The sequence below is a fragment of the Silene latifolia genome, chromosome Y, assembly GCF_048544455.1.
Source record: "Silene latifolia isolate original U9 population chromosome Y, ASM4854445v1, whole genome shotgun sequence".
Lineage (NCBI taxonomy): Eukaryota > Viridiplantae > Streptophyta > Magnoliopsida > Caryophyllales > Caryophyllaceae > Silene > Silene latifolia.
Window position 1 is genome coordinate 273,300,020 of NC_133538.1, and position 18,329 is coordinate 273,318,348.

Below are 18,329 nucleotides of genomic sequence, written 5' to 3' on the forward strand. Positions count from 1 at the left end.
ATGCTTTTGTCAAGAGTAGACTCCCTATGGTGTTAGAAACACTGGAGGATCGCGGAATTCCCCCTCTTGCCTAGACAAGAAGAAGGGTCGTCCCCTCTCTACCATGCACAAAAATGGATACGATGGAAAAAGGGATCAATAGATATTTGAGTTTCATTTTGGGAGTTTGCTTTGGTTTTTGTTTTCCCCCCAATTTCTTGTGGCATATAACATTTGAGAACACTTTCTTGCCATTTCTTTTGATTTTTGGCATTTCAATACTTGACAGCTTTCAACTTTTGCATTTTCTTTTGAACATTTTCAAAGTCACCCCAATTAGTAACGAGGGTGCCTTGTATTTGAAGCTTAGGAGTTCTATTTTTGCTCCTCTTTTCATTTGATGCATTTTTGCAAACTTTCTTTCACTTTTCATTTCATTGAACTCAAATTGATTTCTTTTTGTGCCCATTCCCTTTTGATGACAGAATGTATGGTAGAACATGGATGAATGATGGTTGCATGGTTTCAAGGGTCACGTTGGAATAAACGGTAGCCAAGGAGTTATCACACCACAAGGTACTCTTGACTAGGCCTTAATTCATGGGTCAAAGGATACTAGCATGACACATCCTAGGGTGTTTTACAAGTATTCTAAGAAGCAAAGTCTTAAGAACAAAAAGCATCTACTAGGGCCTATATACACTTGTCAAGCTTCCCAAGTAGATGGTTTCGCAAAATTTTTCTAACATGCAACTACATGCCATGATGCAACTAGCATTTATACATCCTAATGCATATGATTCTACCAACTAATATGCCAAATAAACTAAATGCAATCCTAAATTCACATTATTAAATCGCATCAATCAAAATAAAGCCACATAGTCATTAACATAAAGAGGAAAAAGGAGATTGGAAAGATCATACCATGCGGTCTTCAATATCCTCATGTCTCGGATGTGGCGTAGTCAATCAATGTGAACAAGGATAGAACAAACACAATATATACAAGACAATATATACAAGACTACAAAAGGAAATAAACATGTTTTTGGGTTTTCAATTTTCAAATTTTTATGATTTTTGAAATTTTTCAATTTTTTTTGGATTTTTGAATAAAGGTTAAATGTTAGAATTCCCATCCCCACACTAATATGGGCATTGTCCTCAATGGCCAAAATGATGGAAATTATGCAAAGATGATGCATGATTTCTATACTAAATGCAATCTACACTAAGGTACACTACATGATGCATGGTTTTTGTTATGACGGAGAGGATAATTTAGATTACCTCCCGTTGCGTATGCGTTAACTTCCCCAAACCGAGTGAGACACTATTGCTAATGTCCAAGGATGGGTATAGTTCATGCACACACTATGCTATGCGAAACTAGTTTGTCATTTTTGATTTTTAAAACGGGAACAATAGAATGAGAACACCTCAATGGTACCGAGGTGTGAGTCCTCTAATGGGGCTAGGACTACTCCAACAATGATCAAAATAAAATAAAATACAAAGAGAGAAATAGACAAACCATGAGAGTGTAGGAGTATCCAAGGCTTGCTAATCTTCCATCATGCTATCATCACTTCCCTCATGAGAAGTGGTGACATTGCCACTTTCCTTGTCATTTGCTTCTTCACTTTCTTCCTCATCTTCCTCATCATCATCTTCACCATCCTTTTCTCCTTCACTTGCTTCTTCCTCAATATTATCATCAACTTCCTCATCATTTCCAACAACCTCATTGTCACCCACAACGACCCTAGATGCACCCGGAAATAAGACTTCTCTATCCGCCAAACTAGGCAAAGGACAAGATGGATCAAGGAGTCCTTGCCTAGCTAAATGTAGGAGGGGTGGATATTGAGCCAAGTAGGCATTTTTCCGATCTTCATAGGCTTGCTTGTGCATTGCTTGCATGAGAAGAGTCACATAGTCTTTCCCAACTTCAACTCCTTCCGGCTTGAACTCTTCATACTCAAAGGGGTAAGGTGGTATGACAATGGAAGAGGAGGGAGTTTCAAGATCACCCTTTTGTTGTTGAATGATATACTCGGCTTCTTTGGAAAGGGGAAGTAGATAATTGGTCCGGTGGATGCTTAGACGACAAATCTTCGAGGGCAAGGTGAACGATCTAGCTTCACTAGTGAGCCATCCATACTTAGTGTCAAGGGGGTTTTGGGCAACCCACTTGAACTTGTGAATCATAGTATGCATATCAACAAGATGGCCACCCTCCTTTGTTTTGTACTTGTTATCCTTATTGAAGTTAGGATCAAAGTGCTTGGCTAGGAGTGTAACTAGGCCGCCATTGACAATAACGGTCGTGCCCTTCTTCCCACTATCGATGTTGAGCCATCTATCTACCAAGAGCCTCAAAGAATTGTAAGGCTTGGTATGAATTCTTCCGATATTCAAAGCCGATTCAAGGAGAATAAAATCAAGTCTTGTGAAATGGTTGGTGTCTTTCCTAGCAATTATGGTATTTCCCACAACCTTGTGCCATACTCTTATGCCCGGATGATGGACCAAAAGAGCACGACTCGCATGAAAATCCTCAAATTTCTTCTCGGAGATTGCCTCCCAAAGAGGCTCGGGGTCATACTTTCCATAATGCTTAAGATAACGCGATTCATCACTAAGACCCAAAATTTCACCCAATTCCTTAAAGGTAATGCGTCTACTAACGTTAGCTAGACGAAACTCGAGATTTTCCCTATTCTCAACTTTGGTGACTTTCAAAGAACTTAAAAATTCCAAGGTAAGGGAGGGGTATGTCAATTCCCTTGTTTCAAACAATTTCTTTAACCCCATGGCATTGAAAAAGGCTTTTGTTTGTTCAAGAACACCCAATTTTTGTAAGGTATCTTCACATATGAATTTGGTGGATTGTAATGACTTCATAGCAAACTTGACAAAGGTATTTCTATGGGTATCGGAAATAAAAGTTACCTCCGGATAATGCAAAAGTTGATCAATTACCGGAGTAGAAGGTGTTGTTGCTCCCATAGAAGGTTGTTGTTGGTGTTGCACTTCCACGTTTGGTGTTGCTACCACCATAGCCAATGCTTTCTTTGTTTGAAGAGCCTTTTGCCTTTGTGAGAGTGCCTTAGCCTTTGGTGCCTTTGTTGCCTTTATTGCTCCCTTAGTCCTTGCCATTGTTGAACTAATCCAAGAAAAGAATTAAAAATCTTCAATTTGTAGTATGCCAAAATCGATTTGAAGGTGAAAGGCTTTGCCTTTATGAAAACAAAAATCGACTCAAAGGTTGAAGATTTTGTGCTTGGTTTTGATTTTTGTTGAGGAAGGAGTGATTAATTTGTTGTTGGAAGGATGGTTTGATTTGATTTTGGTGAATGTTGTTGAGGGTTTTTGTTTTTGTGATGGAGAGGATGAGGGTTTTGATGTTGTGGGTAGTGTTTATGAATGAATGAATGAATGAATGAAGATGGGAGGGGTTTTAAAGAGGCCGAAAATTTCAAATCTGCAGGGGCAATCCATGCGGATTCTGCCCAATCCGTGCGGATTCTGCTCTTTCTGAACTTTGCAAAACTCGCCTAAAAACGGGCGGATTTGTTACAATCCGCTCGGATTTGCTGAACACGGGACGAGCGGATTTGCTCAAAGACGGACGGATTTCTGTCCAGAGAAATTTGCTTGCTTTCCTCAGCTGCAAAGACGGACGTCTTTCTTTCAGGACGGACGGATTCTTCAAGACGGGCGGATTTTGTGGAATCCGCTCGGATTTTAGCACAGTCAAGAAATTTTCAAAATTCAGCTCAGTTCAGGACGGGCGTCTTTTCTGCAAGACGCTCGGATTACATAAGACGGGCGGATTCTGTAGAATCCGCTCAGATTCTTCCTCTGTGTACACGGATTCAGTTCCACCCGTGCACAGCGCATTTCCCTTATCATTCTTTCATTCTTTCTTCAAGTCTTGTGTTCTTCATTGTGGGGGCACTACTAAGGCATGGATAGCCTAGGCAATTGCCATCCCCACACTAAGGTAAAGCACTATACATCAATTGAAATCGTTAGTCCCTCCCTCACTTCTCTCAAACATGACAATTATTTTGATCAAAGTAAATAAAAATCCAAAAATGACAAAAATGCAATACAAGAATTGAAATGTAAGTTAGGGAGTTAGAAATATTTACAAGTGGTGGTTTAGGGAGGACTCCACCAAACTCTCATTCTTGATGAGATGTCAAGGGGGCATGTCCAAGGTGTTGTTGATGTTGCTCAACACCTTGAAGAAGTAATCAAAAGCTTGTTCATTATCATGGTAGAGGTTCTCAATAGACCGTGGCCCTTGTTATTGATCATGATCGATGGCATGTCCAATGTAGGGATTAAAAATCCCTTCAAATTCGTCGTCCCAAAGACCACAAACTTCATTGAGTTGATCATTGAAAATATCTTGCTTAGATGGAGACAACTCTCCCAATTTCTTCTTTTGGCCAATGAGGCCATCCTCTTCTTCCTTGGTTGATTTTGATGAGCTTTGCAAGCTCTCCTTGTCACAATTCACTTGCTCTTTGAATGGAGCATCTTCAATTTTCTTCTTCCATTGGAGTTCCGATTTCTTCCTTTCATCTTTTCGGCTATAATGATCAATCATGAAACATGGTTCATGCAAACGAGGAGCTCTCATAGTCTTGTCAAGATTAAAAGTTATGCTTTCATCTCCCACTTCTAGAGTGAGTTCACCATGTTTTACATCAATCACCGCACCGGCGGTGTGTAGGAAAGGTCTTCCTAGGATTATTGGAATGTTGGAATCTTCCTCCATATCAACAATGACAAAGTCCACCGGGATGAAAAACTTCCCAATTCGCATGGGGACATCTTCCCATATCCCTAACGGTGTCTTCGTCGATCTATCGGCCATTTGGAGTGTGATGTTGGTGCATTTAAGCTCTCCCATCCCCAACCTTTTACTTACCGAGTACGGCATGACACTCACACTAGCCCCTAGATCACATAAGGCTTTGTTGATCGTCGTGTCGCCAATGGTACACGGTATTGAGAAGCTTCCCGGATCCTTTAACTTCGGAGGTGAACTCCCTTGAAGTATTGCACTACTCACCTTAGTGAAAGCGATAGTCTCAAGCTTCCGGATCGACTTCTTCTTTGTGAGGATATCTTTCATGTACTTCGCATAGGCCGGAACGTGATTGATTAATTCCGTGAAAGGAATTGAGACTTCTAAATTCTTCACAATTTCCATGAACTTTCCAAGTTGATCATCAAATTTGGGCTTGGCTTGACGACTTGGAAAAGGAAGTCTAATCACAATGGGCTCCTTCTCCTTGGCCTTGTCTTAATTTTTCTTTGAACTTTCTTCTTTTGATGATTCTCCATCTTTGGAGTTTTGCACAATTTCTTCCTTTTTACTAGCTTCCACAACTTCATCCTCAACTTGCTTCTTCGGTGCTTCATACCTTGTACCACTTCTCAAGTGAATGGCACTAACGTTTCATGTCTAGGGGATTACTTTGAGGTGGTAATTGCCCCTTTTGTCTTTGTGAGCTTGAAGATGCTAGTTGAGTCAATTGTGTTTCCAACATCTTGGTGTGAGCTAGAATGTTGTTGATGGTGGTTTCCTTTGCTTGGCTATCTTTTTGCATTTGAGTGAAAAATTCTTGTTGATTTTTTTGCATTTGGAGGACCGCTTTTTGGACATCAAAGCCTTGGTCATTTTGGTGATTGTATGGATTTTGATTTTGGTAACCTTGGTTTTGATTGTAAAAGGGTCTTTGATTTTGGTTTCTCATGGGTGGTGGAGTGTATGTTGTTTGAGGGTTTTGAACATTTTGGCTTTTGTATGAGAGATTTGGATGGAATTTGGTGTTTTCATTGTAAAAGTTGGAATAAGGGGTACCACTCTTATATGCTTGGAAAGCATTCACTTGTTCATTTGTTCCCCTACATTCACCTTGGTCATCTCCCAAAGTTCCACAATTCTCGCATATCCCACTTGGGATTGATGAGGATGCCGTCATGGCATTAACATGATGCTTTGATGATTTTAAGTTTTCCTCAAGTCTAGCCATAGCTTGTTCAAACTTCAAATTGATTGTGTCAATGTGAGCACTAAGTTGAGCACCCAATTGAGTAACGGAGTCCACTTCATGCTTTCCTCCTCTAGTAGCCTTGCGAGGTCTACTATATTGTGAGTTATAGACCGCCATTTCCTCAATCTTGTTCCATGTTTGATTGTCATCAACTTCGGTGAACATTCCATTTGATCCCATATTGAGAATGTTCCTAGAATCTTCATATAAACCATTCCAAAATTGTTGCACCAAAAACCATTCGCTAAGTCCATGGTGAGGACATGAGCGACAAATACCTTTAAACCGCTCCCAAGCTTCATACAAAGACTCTTCATCCCTTTGCTTAAAACCCGTAATTTGAGCTCTTAGCATGTTAGTTTTTTCCGGTGGGTAGAATTTTTTGTAGAAAGCTAGAGCCAACTTCTTCCAAGAATCTATTCCAAGGGTGGCCTTATCAAGGCCCTTCAACCATTGCTTCGCGGTGCCGATTAAGGAAAAAGGAAATAAGACCCATCTAATTTGGTCTTGAGTCACGCCCGTTTGAGAGATAGCATCACAATAATCGCAAAAGGTTTCCATATGAGAATGAGGGTCCTTACTAGGCGTCCCCCCGAATTGGCTCCTCTCAACTAGTTGGATGAAGGCGGACTTGGCAATAAAATTTCCGGTGAGATGTTGCGGGGTAGGAGTACCATTTGGTAGATTCTCCTCGGTGGGTATGGAGTGTGACGAGAATTTTGGCATTGTAGGTGGATTTTGTGGGGTATTGTGTAATGGGTTTTCTTCTCCTTCTATTGCGAAAGGATTGACAAACTCACTAGTGGGTTGGACAACTTCACTAATACCTCGTAAATTCCTCCTAACAACTCTCCTATTGTTCGTCAAGGTTCTTTCGATTTCACGGTCAAAAGGTAACAAATCACCTTGTAACCTTCTAGACATGCAAAATATCAAATAACTCGAGAATGATTAGAACAAACCTTGAGGAGTTTTACTTCCTCAAGGTGAAGAAAGACACAACTAATGACAATAAAAAGAAATCTAAATCAAACAAACACCGTCCCCGGCAACGGCGCCATTTTTGATGCGATCCCGCTAAGTGTTCACAAATTAAGATGTGGTAGTTGGTCACGGTCGAATCAAAACACAATTTATAGCTCCACAAACAACTCTACAATTAGTAAAGAGGGAAGTAAAGGTCGGATCCCAAGGGACGGGAGTTGAAATGAGATTTCTATTGTAACTAGTGATGTCTAAGGGGTGTCACAAATTGGGTTGATGTAGAAGGTTACTAAACTAGAATAACAATGAAAATAAACAAGCAAGATGAATTAAAGGGGTGTAAACAATTGGTTAAAGGCACTAGGGTGTCATGGGGTCATAGGGGAATCATGGGATATGATCATACAAACATGTTCTCAAATTATAAGCAAGCAATTATTGTTGTGATGGATTGAGTTGGGTTATATCTTACAATCCTAGGAAAGTTTGGGTCCCGGAGCCGAATCGATTAGATTGTACAACACCTACAAGTCGACTTAATCTTCCCTACTCAACAACATGCATGGTCTATAGAGACTCGAGTTAGGTTATGTCTTACAAGTCTCATTGAAAAGATAGAAGATGATAGTAAATGCAAGGATTCATAGGCTTAGCATTTCATCAAATATAACATGTGCATGAGTTGAGATCAAAACAAGCAAGCAAATAAAACATGAAAGCATATTAATTTAAGCATGAATCATTCCCCATGTTGGTTTCCCCTAATCACCCATTAACCCTAGCTAAGAGACTACTCACTCATTATCATGTTGATCATGCTAGCAAGGTTGTCAATCATAACAACAATATGAAACATGATGAATAAATGAAAGTAATTAATAATAATTAAAAAGGGATTAAGAGATTATACCTACTAATGATTCCAATAATAAAGCAAAGATAAAAGAAGTACTTGATGTTTGATTGAGAGGTTGTCAATCGCCCAACAATAACCCAAATAATCTTCAATTACCCAAAATAAAGGATGAACAAAAGAGAGATTAAAGAACTAGAACTTGGATTAAAACTTGATTAATACTTTATTACAATATTGAAGAGAGATTTGATTGATATTAACTACACTAATTATTGATAAGAAGAACCTGCTCCTCTAATTAGACTAATGGGGTATTTATAGTGGAAATTAGGGAGGATGCATTAGGGTTAACTAAGGGCTAAACTAGTAATTACACTTTTTAAGTTGAGCAAGGAGGACCCGGTATTTTTGGAGAGAAGGGCTTCTCTTTTCGTAGCTTGAAGAAGACAATTCGTGCTGGAGCAGAATCCGGGCGGATAAGGGTCGGGACGGGCGGATTCTGGCTTTGGAATCCGAGCGTATTCTGAAGAATCCGGGCGGATTGTGGAGGGGGAATCCGAGCGGATTCAGGCAAAGACGCTCGGATTGTGCTGGAGCTGGACGGACGGATTGTTGACAATCCGCTCGGATTGTCAGTCAGCATAGTAACTTCATCTTTTCTTCCCTTTTCTTCATAAATTCCTTGGGGATTTCCTTGGGGACTCAAGGATCTTTTCTCAACATTGCTCTTCTACTATGATATGTACAAAGGCCTTCTAATCTTGTCTCTCCTTGATGCTTGGTCATTGAATTCGATCAATTTAGTCTCGTTTTGCCATGAAAATGCAAGATTCTTACTCCTTTCCTACCAAGGGATCAAAATCTCAAAGAATATGCAAATCAAAGAACTAAAGATAAGAAATGACCCAAATAAGCACTAAAAAGCATGGAAACAAGGCTAATTCGGGGGCTAAATATGCGCCAATTATGGTCACATCACCACCTTTAAGTAGGCGATCATCTTTGAGTCCCTGGCTATGAATTCATCATTTCTAGTATTAAGGCTTCATATTCTGTTTTATTGTTAGTTGCCTTAAATTCACATCTTACTGCTTTTACTATCAGATCTCCCTGCGGTGATCGCAAGATTAGTCCTACACCTGCCCCCCTATGGTTGGAGGCTCCATCGATGTGCATCTGCCATACTTCTGCTTCCTTGTTCCCTTTTGTGGGAAATATCGATATACTTCATAAAGAAATTCGGATTATAACGAAATTATAATTATGAAATTGCTAGTCATAAATGAAATTGCATAAACAAAATAGTAGAGATTAGAATCAACCTTTGGTCCTAGCAATATGGCCTAAGAACAATATCGAGATCGATATTCTCCTAATCGTTGCACCCAAATTGCTTTGAGAAATGCCTCTCTTTTTGCTAGAATGAGATTCCTAAATTGTTAATTATTTTTAGGGTTTTTGTGTGATGAGAGAATTAGGTCAAAAATTAAGTGAGAAAAATGATCTCCCTTCTCACCTATTATAACCGAAAAAGGAGAGAAAGAGGGAAGATATTTTTCTTCCTTTTTATTCTTGTTTGACCGAGTGACCACCAAAACAAATAAGGATATAATCTTCTTATTTTTGGTTGTCATCATATTGTATATAATGTGTATTATTATCAATTGTTATATATGTCGCCACGTATTAATAAGTCTACACATAACAGTTTGTAGTCGATTTATTAATACCGGTCCGTCATCATTTATTATGACAATGTCGTATAATATATCCTTTAACTATAAATATCGCATATTTATAATTTGCTAATTAAATATAACTGGTTACGTTTAATTACGAATTAACATCTTAATTCGTTTAAGCTAACATTATATACATTAATTAAATATAACAGTTTATATTCAATTTACGAATTAAAAATTAATTCGTCTCAGCTAATATTATTTAATTATATTAAATAATCGTCTCATCATCACATTGACTAACTTTTTAGTCAAATACATGGACTAACCTTTTAGTCATATAAGGCATCAATGTGATTATATTTCCATACAATTACATCTCTCAAACACATCCTTTAGGTGTGACTTTTAGGGACCAGTTGATCACCGCCATCAGTATGATAATAACGTCAAACTTCTAGCAAGCCAACCGTTATTAAGAAAACGTTAATCAACTGATAAAATACTAAGTATACCCTTGTGAACCTATAAGAGATTTATATACGTTATCACACTAACTGTGGAGAACACAAGCTCCAACAAACTCCCACTTGTCCTCACAAGTGTATGTGCGACAACCGATTCTCATATCCTAAAATTTCTCCAACTCAATTAAAACAATTTGCAAAATCCGTATTCACAAAGGTCGTATTTTACAAGTGATCAATATCAAGAGTGGTTTTCCCGACTAGAGAGTAACTTAACTGATAAACGAATCATCATTCGAGCATGGCCATGCATTTCAGTTACAACTCCTCGAGTGGCCCTGAGAAATAACTAAACCTGATAAAGGTTGGATATTTTCTTCAACTCGAATCCTGCAGATATAAGCACAGTATGAAATGACCCAGTGAAAATCTGCTTAGCCTCCTGTTACGGTCGACGATGAGAAAGAAACCAAAGTCACCCAAAAACTGCCTTAATCTCAAGAGACAGTCGATAGTCAAAAGAATCGACTCTAGGAACACAATGGACGTCCAATCCACGACCTGGCACCGAATGTTTTTAAACATTTAGGACTCCATTACGTTGTCACAATTGTCCTACGAGGTATCGTCATAACTCGCATCTGTGATCGATCAGCCAACCGTTTTTATTTATGGCTCGTTGAACCCACCATCAATCAACTTCACAATATAATAGCCAGAGTTATCAGCTCATGTAGGCGATTACGGACCAAAACAAATATAATGTAATTCAGTTCACTTTGTGGCGTTCAATGTTGTCGTACAATCCACATGAAAAACAAAATATGAAATAATATGATGAAGTTATAAATAGCATATGAAAAAGATAATGTATCGAATCCATAATCAACTAGTACAACTCAGGAACACGTTTAATTCTTATGGAAATAACGTGCCCTTCATGCTTATCATATTTCAATGGTTTACTGAGAGGGTCCGCGATGTTGTCATCCGAAGAAATCTTGTCAATCACTATCTCCTCTTTCTCCACGTAATCACGGATCAGGTGAGCCTTCCGATGTACATGTATAGACTTGTTTCTAGACTTAGGCTCTTTAGCCTGGAAGATGGCACCTCTATTGTCACAATAGATAGTGATTGGGTCATTCAAACTAGAAACTATGGATAGTCCTTGTAAGAATTAACGCATCCATATAGCTTCCTTTGCTGCTTTTGAAGCGGCATAGTACTCGGATTCAGTAGTAGAATATGCTACAACATCCTGTTTGGAACTCTTCCAGCTGACCGCAGCACCATTAAGAGTAAAGACGAATCCAGACTGAGATTTGGAATCATCTCGATCTACTTGGAAGCTAGCATCTGCGTAACCGATTGCACATAGCTTGGTATCTCCTCCATAAGTCAATACCCAATCCTTAGTCCTCTGTAGGTACTTAAGGATGTTTTTAACAGCTATCCAGTGTGTTTCACCTGGATTGCCTTGGTACCGACTCGTCATACTCAATGCATATGCCACATCTGGACGTGTGCATATCATGGCATACATGATTGATCCTATTGCTGATGCATAAGGAACATGACTCATGCGCTCAATCCCTTCAGATGTCTTGGGTGACTGAGACTTGCTCAAATGCATCCCAGACGTCATTGGAAGGTTCCCCTTCTTGGAGTTGGTCATGCTGAACCTTTCAAGAATCTTATCTAAATAAGACTCCTGACTCAATGATAACATCCGGCGTGATCTATCTCGATAGATACGGATTCCCAATATGCGTTGTGCCTCACCCAGATTTTTTATATGGAAATGGTTCTTCAACCATCCTTTTACCGAAGATAATAGAGGAATGTCATTCCCAATCAAGAGTATGTCATCGACATACAATATCAAGAAAACGATCTTGCTCCCACTCGACTTGATATATAAGCATGGTTCTTCGACCGATCGAGTGAAACCATATTCTTTTATCACCTGGTCGAAACAATGATTCCAACTCCGAGAAGCTTGCTTAAGTCCATAAATGGAACGTTTAAACTTGCACACTTTCTTAGGATTTTCAGGATCTATGAAACCTTCGGGTTGTACCATGTACAACTCCTCCTCCAAATAACCGTTTAAGAAGGCGGTTTTCACATCCATTTGCCAAATTTCATAGTCATGAAAAGCGGCAATCGCTAAGATTATCCAAATGGAATGCATCACAACTACCGGTGCAAAAATTTCATCATAATGCAATCAGTGCACTTGAGTGAAACCTTTTGCCACTAGTCGTGCTTTATAGGTATCTGGTTGCCCGTCTACAGAATGCTTTATTTTGTAAAGCCATTTGCACTGAAGAGGTCTTACCTTGTTAGGTAAATCAACAAGATCTCATACGTCATTCTCATACATGGAGTCCATCTCGGATTGCATGGCTTCAAGCCATAGCTTAGAGTCGGAATAGCTCATGGCACCTTTATAGGTAGCAGGTTCATTACTCTCTAGGAGCAAAACGTCATTTTCCTCAACCATACCAATGTATCTGTTTGGAGGATTAGAGACTCTACCCGACCTCATAGGTTCCTGAGGAATATTAACCGTATCATCAGTTGAAGGAACATCTTCTTCCATCTGTTCCTCGGTTGTTGGTTCTTGAATCTCCGACAACTTGAAGGTTCTATTACTTGACTTGTTCTCGAGAAATTCTTTTTCTAAGAACTTCGCACTAGCCGCAACAAAAACTCGATGTTCGGTAGGCGAATAGAAGTAATGACCAAACATTCCTTTTGGATAACCAATAAAGTATGTCTTGCCCAATCGCGGGCCGAGCTTATCCTCGTGTCTCCACTTGACATAAGCCTCGCAGCCCCAAACCCGAATAAAGGACAAGTTAGGGACCGTTCCCTTCCACATTTCATATGGAGTCTTGTCGACAGCTTTAGACGGACTTCGGTTAAGTATAAGCGCAGCTGACAAAAGAGCAAAACCCCATAATGAATCAGGTACTACCGTGTGACTCATCATAGATCGAACCATATCAAGTAGTGTTTGATTTCTCCGTTCGGATACACCATTTAATTGAGGTGTTCCAGGTGGAGTTAACTGTAAAACTATTCCACAGTCTTTAAGGTGTTGATCAAACTCATTTGAAAGATATTCGCCACCCCGATCTGAACGGAGTGCTTTAACCTTTCTTCCCAGTTGGTTCTCAACCTTATTCTGGTATTCCTTGAATTTTTCAAAAGACTCACTTTTATGCTTCATTAAGTAGATATATCCGTATCTACTCAAATCGTCTGTGAAAGTGATAAAATATCTATAGCCATCTCTAGCGGTGATTGACATAGGTCCACATACATCAGTATGTATGAGTCCTAATAGGTCACTAGCGCGCATTCCAACACCTTTGAATGAAATTCGAGTCATTTTGCCGATAAGACATGATTCACACGTGCCAAATGTAGAGAAATCAAATGTGGGAATAGTCCTATTCTCAATGAGTTTCTTTACACGGTTTTCATTTATGTGTCCCATTCGACAATGCCATAGATAAGTTTGATCTTTGTCACCAACCTTTAATTTCTTATTATTCACATGTAATATATCTGTGGTTTGATCTAAGATATAAATTCCATTCATGGAAACTGCTTTGCCATAGACCATTTCATTAAAAGAGAAAATACAGCTATTGTCCTTTATTGAAAATGAAAAACCGTCTTTATCAAGTACGGAAACAGAAATAATATTCTTAGACAAACTGGGTACATAGTAACAGTTATATAAAAAATAACTCAAAACCACTCGGGAGTTGAATTACGTATGTTCCCATTGAGACTGCAGCAACTCGTGCTCCATTCCCGACTCGCAGGTCCACATCACCCTTTGAGAGGGGTTTGATGTTTTTTAGGCCCTGCAAATGATTACACAGATGAGAACCACAACCAGTATCAAGTACCCAAGTTCCGAAACTTCCATGGTTAATCTCAATCATATGAATATAAGATGACATACCAACAGGAGTAACGCGGCCTGCTTTTATGTCCTCAAGGTACACGGGACAATTCCTCCTCCAATGTCCTGTCACAATGACAATGGTGGCATTCAACTTTACCGTCCTTGCTCTTTGCTTTGCCTTGTGAGCCACTAGTGTCACGGGCCCACTCTTACCGTTTCCTGACTTCTTAAACTTTGGCTTTCCTACAGTTAGGTCGCCGTAAGCTTTGCCCTTACCCTTATTCTTGTTGGAAATCATGAGAACATCTTGCTTCATGCTCCCACTCAATTTCATATCCTTCTCGGTCTGTACGAGAAGTGAGTGTAGCTCATGAGGACTTTTCTTCATGTCATTCATGTAGTAATTTGCCCTGAAAAGGGCAAAACCATCATGAAGTGAATGAAGCATACGGTCAATGACTGCACTCACTGATTTTGCAATCAAGTGCCTCCAGTTTCTCGACATTCTCAATCATGTTAAGAATGTGTGGGCTAACCGGTTGGCCCTTCTGGAGTTTCGCATCAAAGAAGCGACATGTATGCTCATATGTAACGATTCTCGGTGCTTTTGAGAACTCATTAGTGAGCGTGGTGAAAATCTTGTTTGCACCTTGGGCAATGAAACGTCTTTGCAAATTGGTTTCCATTGCAAAAATGAGTACGTTCTTTATCGCACCCGCTTCCATGACGAAGTCACTATAAGCAAGTGACTCGTTAGCTCTTGCATTGGGGCCTGGGTTTGGCGGTATTGGCTCAGTTAAGTACTTGAGCTTACCGTCAACAATGGCAGCATTCCGTAATGATGATTCCCAGTCCGCAAAGTTGGACCCGTCATTCTTTAGTCGTGTGGACTGATTCATGTGGTCCATGAAAGTTTTGAGTCAGGACTCGCGTAAAAGTGTGGCACTTGGCATAGGGATATCATTATTTGCAGCCATTTGTTGTAAGCAATATTATCAATATAAAACGAATTCTACACTGCGAAAAGAAGAAAAATATAATAAGCATAATCATCGTTATGATTTAAGTCTAATGCATAACTGTAATAAGCGAAGACTCAAGCATTTATATAATTGACCTCCCTCAAGAATAATATAAATGATCCCAAGACTCAATTATCTGTAAATTGATAAGCCAACCTCTTGGCTAATTCTACTGTTAGAATTCTTGGCCGATAAATTTCTGTAAATTCTATCTATAGTCCATCATAATCACGAGAAAGTCTTCGGATTATAATGTTGAGGTAAAATAAGTCAACACAAACTACTTACCCAACGTAGAAGGGGTCACATGGAGAGTAAGGTCCTATATGCCTACCGACGAAGAAGAGATTCATAGTTGTTTGCCCTTATAAAGACAATTCTCAATTTTATTTTAGAGGAAGATCCCATCAACTTTATTTTAATTCATTTTAAGTGAACTAATATCTAGCATGCGAGAATGAATAAACTAAGATGATGGCTTAAAAAGTGAGACATATTTATGTCCATGATAACTAACATACAATCTATATGAGTCAATTTTCATGCATATTAGTAGTAGGGGGTTTGGTTTAGGCGGAATATGATGCACTAATTATCATGCGAATGAAAAGCAACGAGAATGAAAAACGTAAAATAAAAACAAAGTCCTAGTGTGGCCTATCTACCAAAATGAACATTAAATACAACTTTGGAATCCATCCTTGGACCCGAGAAACTTGTCTTGATGTTCCATCTTGGTCCATGTAGCGGGAGTGAGCAATCCAATCTCCATCTTTAGTCTTCTCAAAATTACAATTAATAAAATTACAAAATAAACCTATTTACATTCTAATCTCAAAAACGTAATACTAAAGAAAACCAAAAGGAGATTCGAGATCTCAAAATTACATAAAAATTATGTTTCCATCATTACGAAAACATAATTAACTAAGGCCACACTAGGTAATACAAAATTACAACCGATTGCAAAAATACGTAAATTAAACCATTCAACACTTCATACAACTAAATAAAAATGCATCAACTATAAATTAACCATTCAAGACATAATTCCTTAATTTTGTAGAGTAATTTATCCAAACCACCTATTTTATAATTATCAAAATTATGTGACAATTCCTCAATTACTCAGAATAATTCCAATCTTAATTCACATTAACTAGTGATATGAATTAATCCAACATTATTTTAAACCTCTTTAAAATAATTGGGTATCTAAAATTTGTGAACTTTTTTACAACAAACAATCATACATTATAGAAAATAATGTATAAAATTAATCGGCCAAAATAAAAAAACAAAACCTTTTTTTTTCAGCTCTCGGCAATATCACAAAAAAAAAAACGAAAATATATTTTTTTTCTTTTTGCTCTCGGCAAATCTGAAAAAAAAAAGAAAAACAATTTTTTTTTCATTATGCCCTAAAATAACAAAAACAGTTTTTATTTATTTATTGCGGCATTTTGCCCTAAAAACAAATAAAAAAACATATTTTTTTTACTTATTTTTTTTCGAAAACTCCCTTTTAATGTGAACAATTTGTTTAATGTTGCTACTATAACAAGATTGCCATATTCATCATCTTTTAATTTAAACATGGATTCAAACTAGATGATTGAATTTAACCTCTTAAAATGAATATCCAAATTATGATTAAATCGATTATCCGAATATTTGATTCATCACAATTGATTTGAACATTATTAAATTAACTTGTATGCCAAAACTATATAGCAAAAACAAATCATCAACAATTAAAAAAATTTCCATTCACATTTTAATTTAATTGTTATTAAATCAAAACATCTACAAATTTATCATATTATCATCTTAACTAATTAAAACAACAATATGAATAAATCAAAATGGAAACAAAAACATCAAAAACGAAAAATCATCTCGGTAGAAAAAAAATTGCACTCGGCAAATAAAAAATTGCTCTCGGCCGGAATTTTTTTTTTCAAATTTTTTTTTGTTTAAATCCATTTATGAAAATCATATAAAATAATTTCGTGGCCTATGCTCTGATACCACTTGTGGGAAATATCGGTATACTTCATCAAGAAATTCGGATTATAACGAAATTATAATTATGAAATTGCTAGTCATAAATGAAATTGCATAAACAAAATAGTAGAGATTAGAATCAACCTTTGGTCCTAGCAATATGGCCTAAGAACAATATCGAGATCGATATTCTCTTAATCGTTGCACCCAAAATGCTTTGAGAAATGCCTCTCTTTTTGCTAGAATGAGATCCCTAAATTGTTAATTATTTTTAGGGTTTTTGTATGATGAGAGAATTAGGTCAAAAATTAAGTGAGAAAAATGATCTCCCTTCTCACCTATTATAACCGAAAAAGGAGAGAAAGAGGGAAGATATTTTTCTTCCTTTTTATTCTTGTTTGACCGAGTGACCACCAAAACAAATAAGGATATAATCTTCTTATTTTTGGTTGTCATCATATTGTATATAATGCGTATTATTATCAATTGTCATATATGTCGTCACATATTAATAATTCCACACATAACAGTTTGTAGTCGATTTATTAATACCGGTCCGTCATCATTTATTATGACAATGTCGTATAATATATATACTTTAACTATAAATATCACATATTTATAATTTGCTAATTAAATATAACTGGTTACGTTTAATTACGAATTAACATCTTAATTCGTTTAAGCTAACATTATATACATTAATTAAATATAACAGTTTATATTCAATTTACTAATTAACAATTAATTCGTCTAAGCTAATATTATTTAATTATATTAAATAATCGTCTCATCATCACATTGACTAACTTTTTAGTCAAATACATGGACTAACCTTTTAGTCATATAAGGCATCAATGTGATTATATTTCCATACAATCACATCTCTCAAACACATCCTTTAGGTGTGACTTTTAGGGACCAGTTGATCACCGCCATCAGTATGATAATAACGTCAAACTTCTAGCAAGCTAACCGTTATTAAGTAAACGTTAATCAACTGATAAAATACTAAGTATACCCTTTGACAGGGCAGTCGTATACCTATCAAAAATAACCAACTGGATCTAACTAATATAGCTAGGGAAGTCGGGTCGAATCCACAGGGAGATGGGAAAATGTTAGCCTCGTCTAAGTCTGTCAAGGTAACCAAATTGGTGGGTTTTTAATTGATTGATTCTAAACTAATAGTAAGGATAAGGAAGAGAAAATAGGAGAAATAAGATAAATCAAGTGGAGGGAATAACTAAGACAGACGGTTCACCATATTCATTCAGTCAAGTAATCTAGGTCTCAGGTCAGTGCAGATACGGTCTGA

General features: G+C 37.6%; 1 non-coding gene across 1 annotated transcript; it reads left to right on the forward strand.

Annotated features, from left to right (window-relative positions):
- Positions 1-6,309: 6,309 nt before the first annotated feature.
- Positions 6,310-6,416, forward strand: LOC141634703 (small nucleolar RNA R71). Its single transcript, XR_012539428.1, has one exon. It is a non-coding gene; the product is annotated as a small nucleolar RNA R71 (small nucleolar RNA).
- The last annotated feature ends 11,913 nt before the right edge of the window (positions 6,417-18,329 follow it).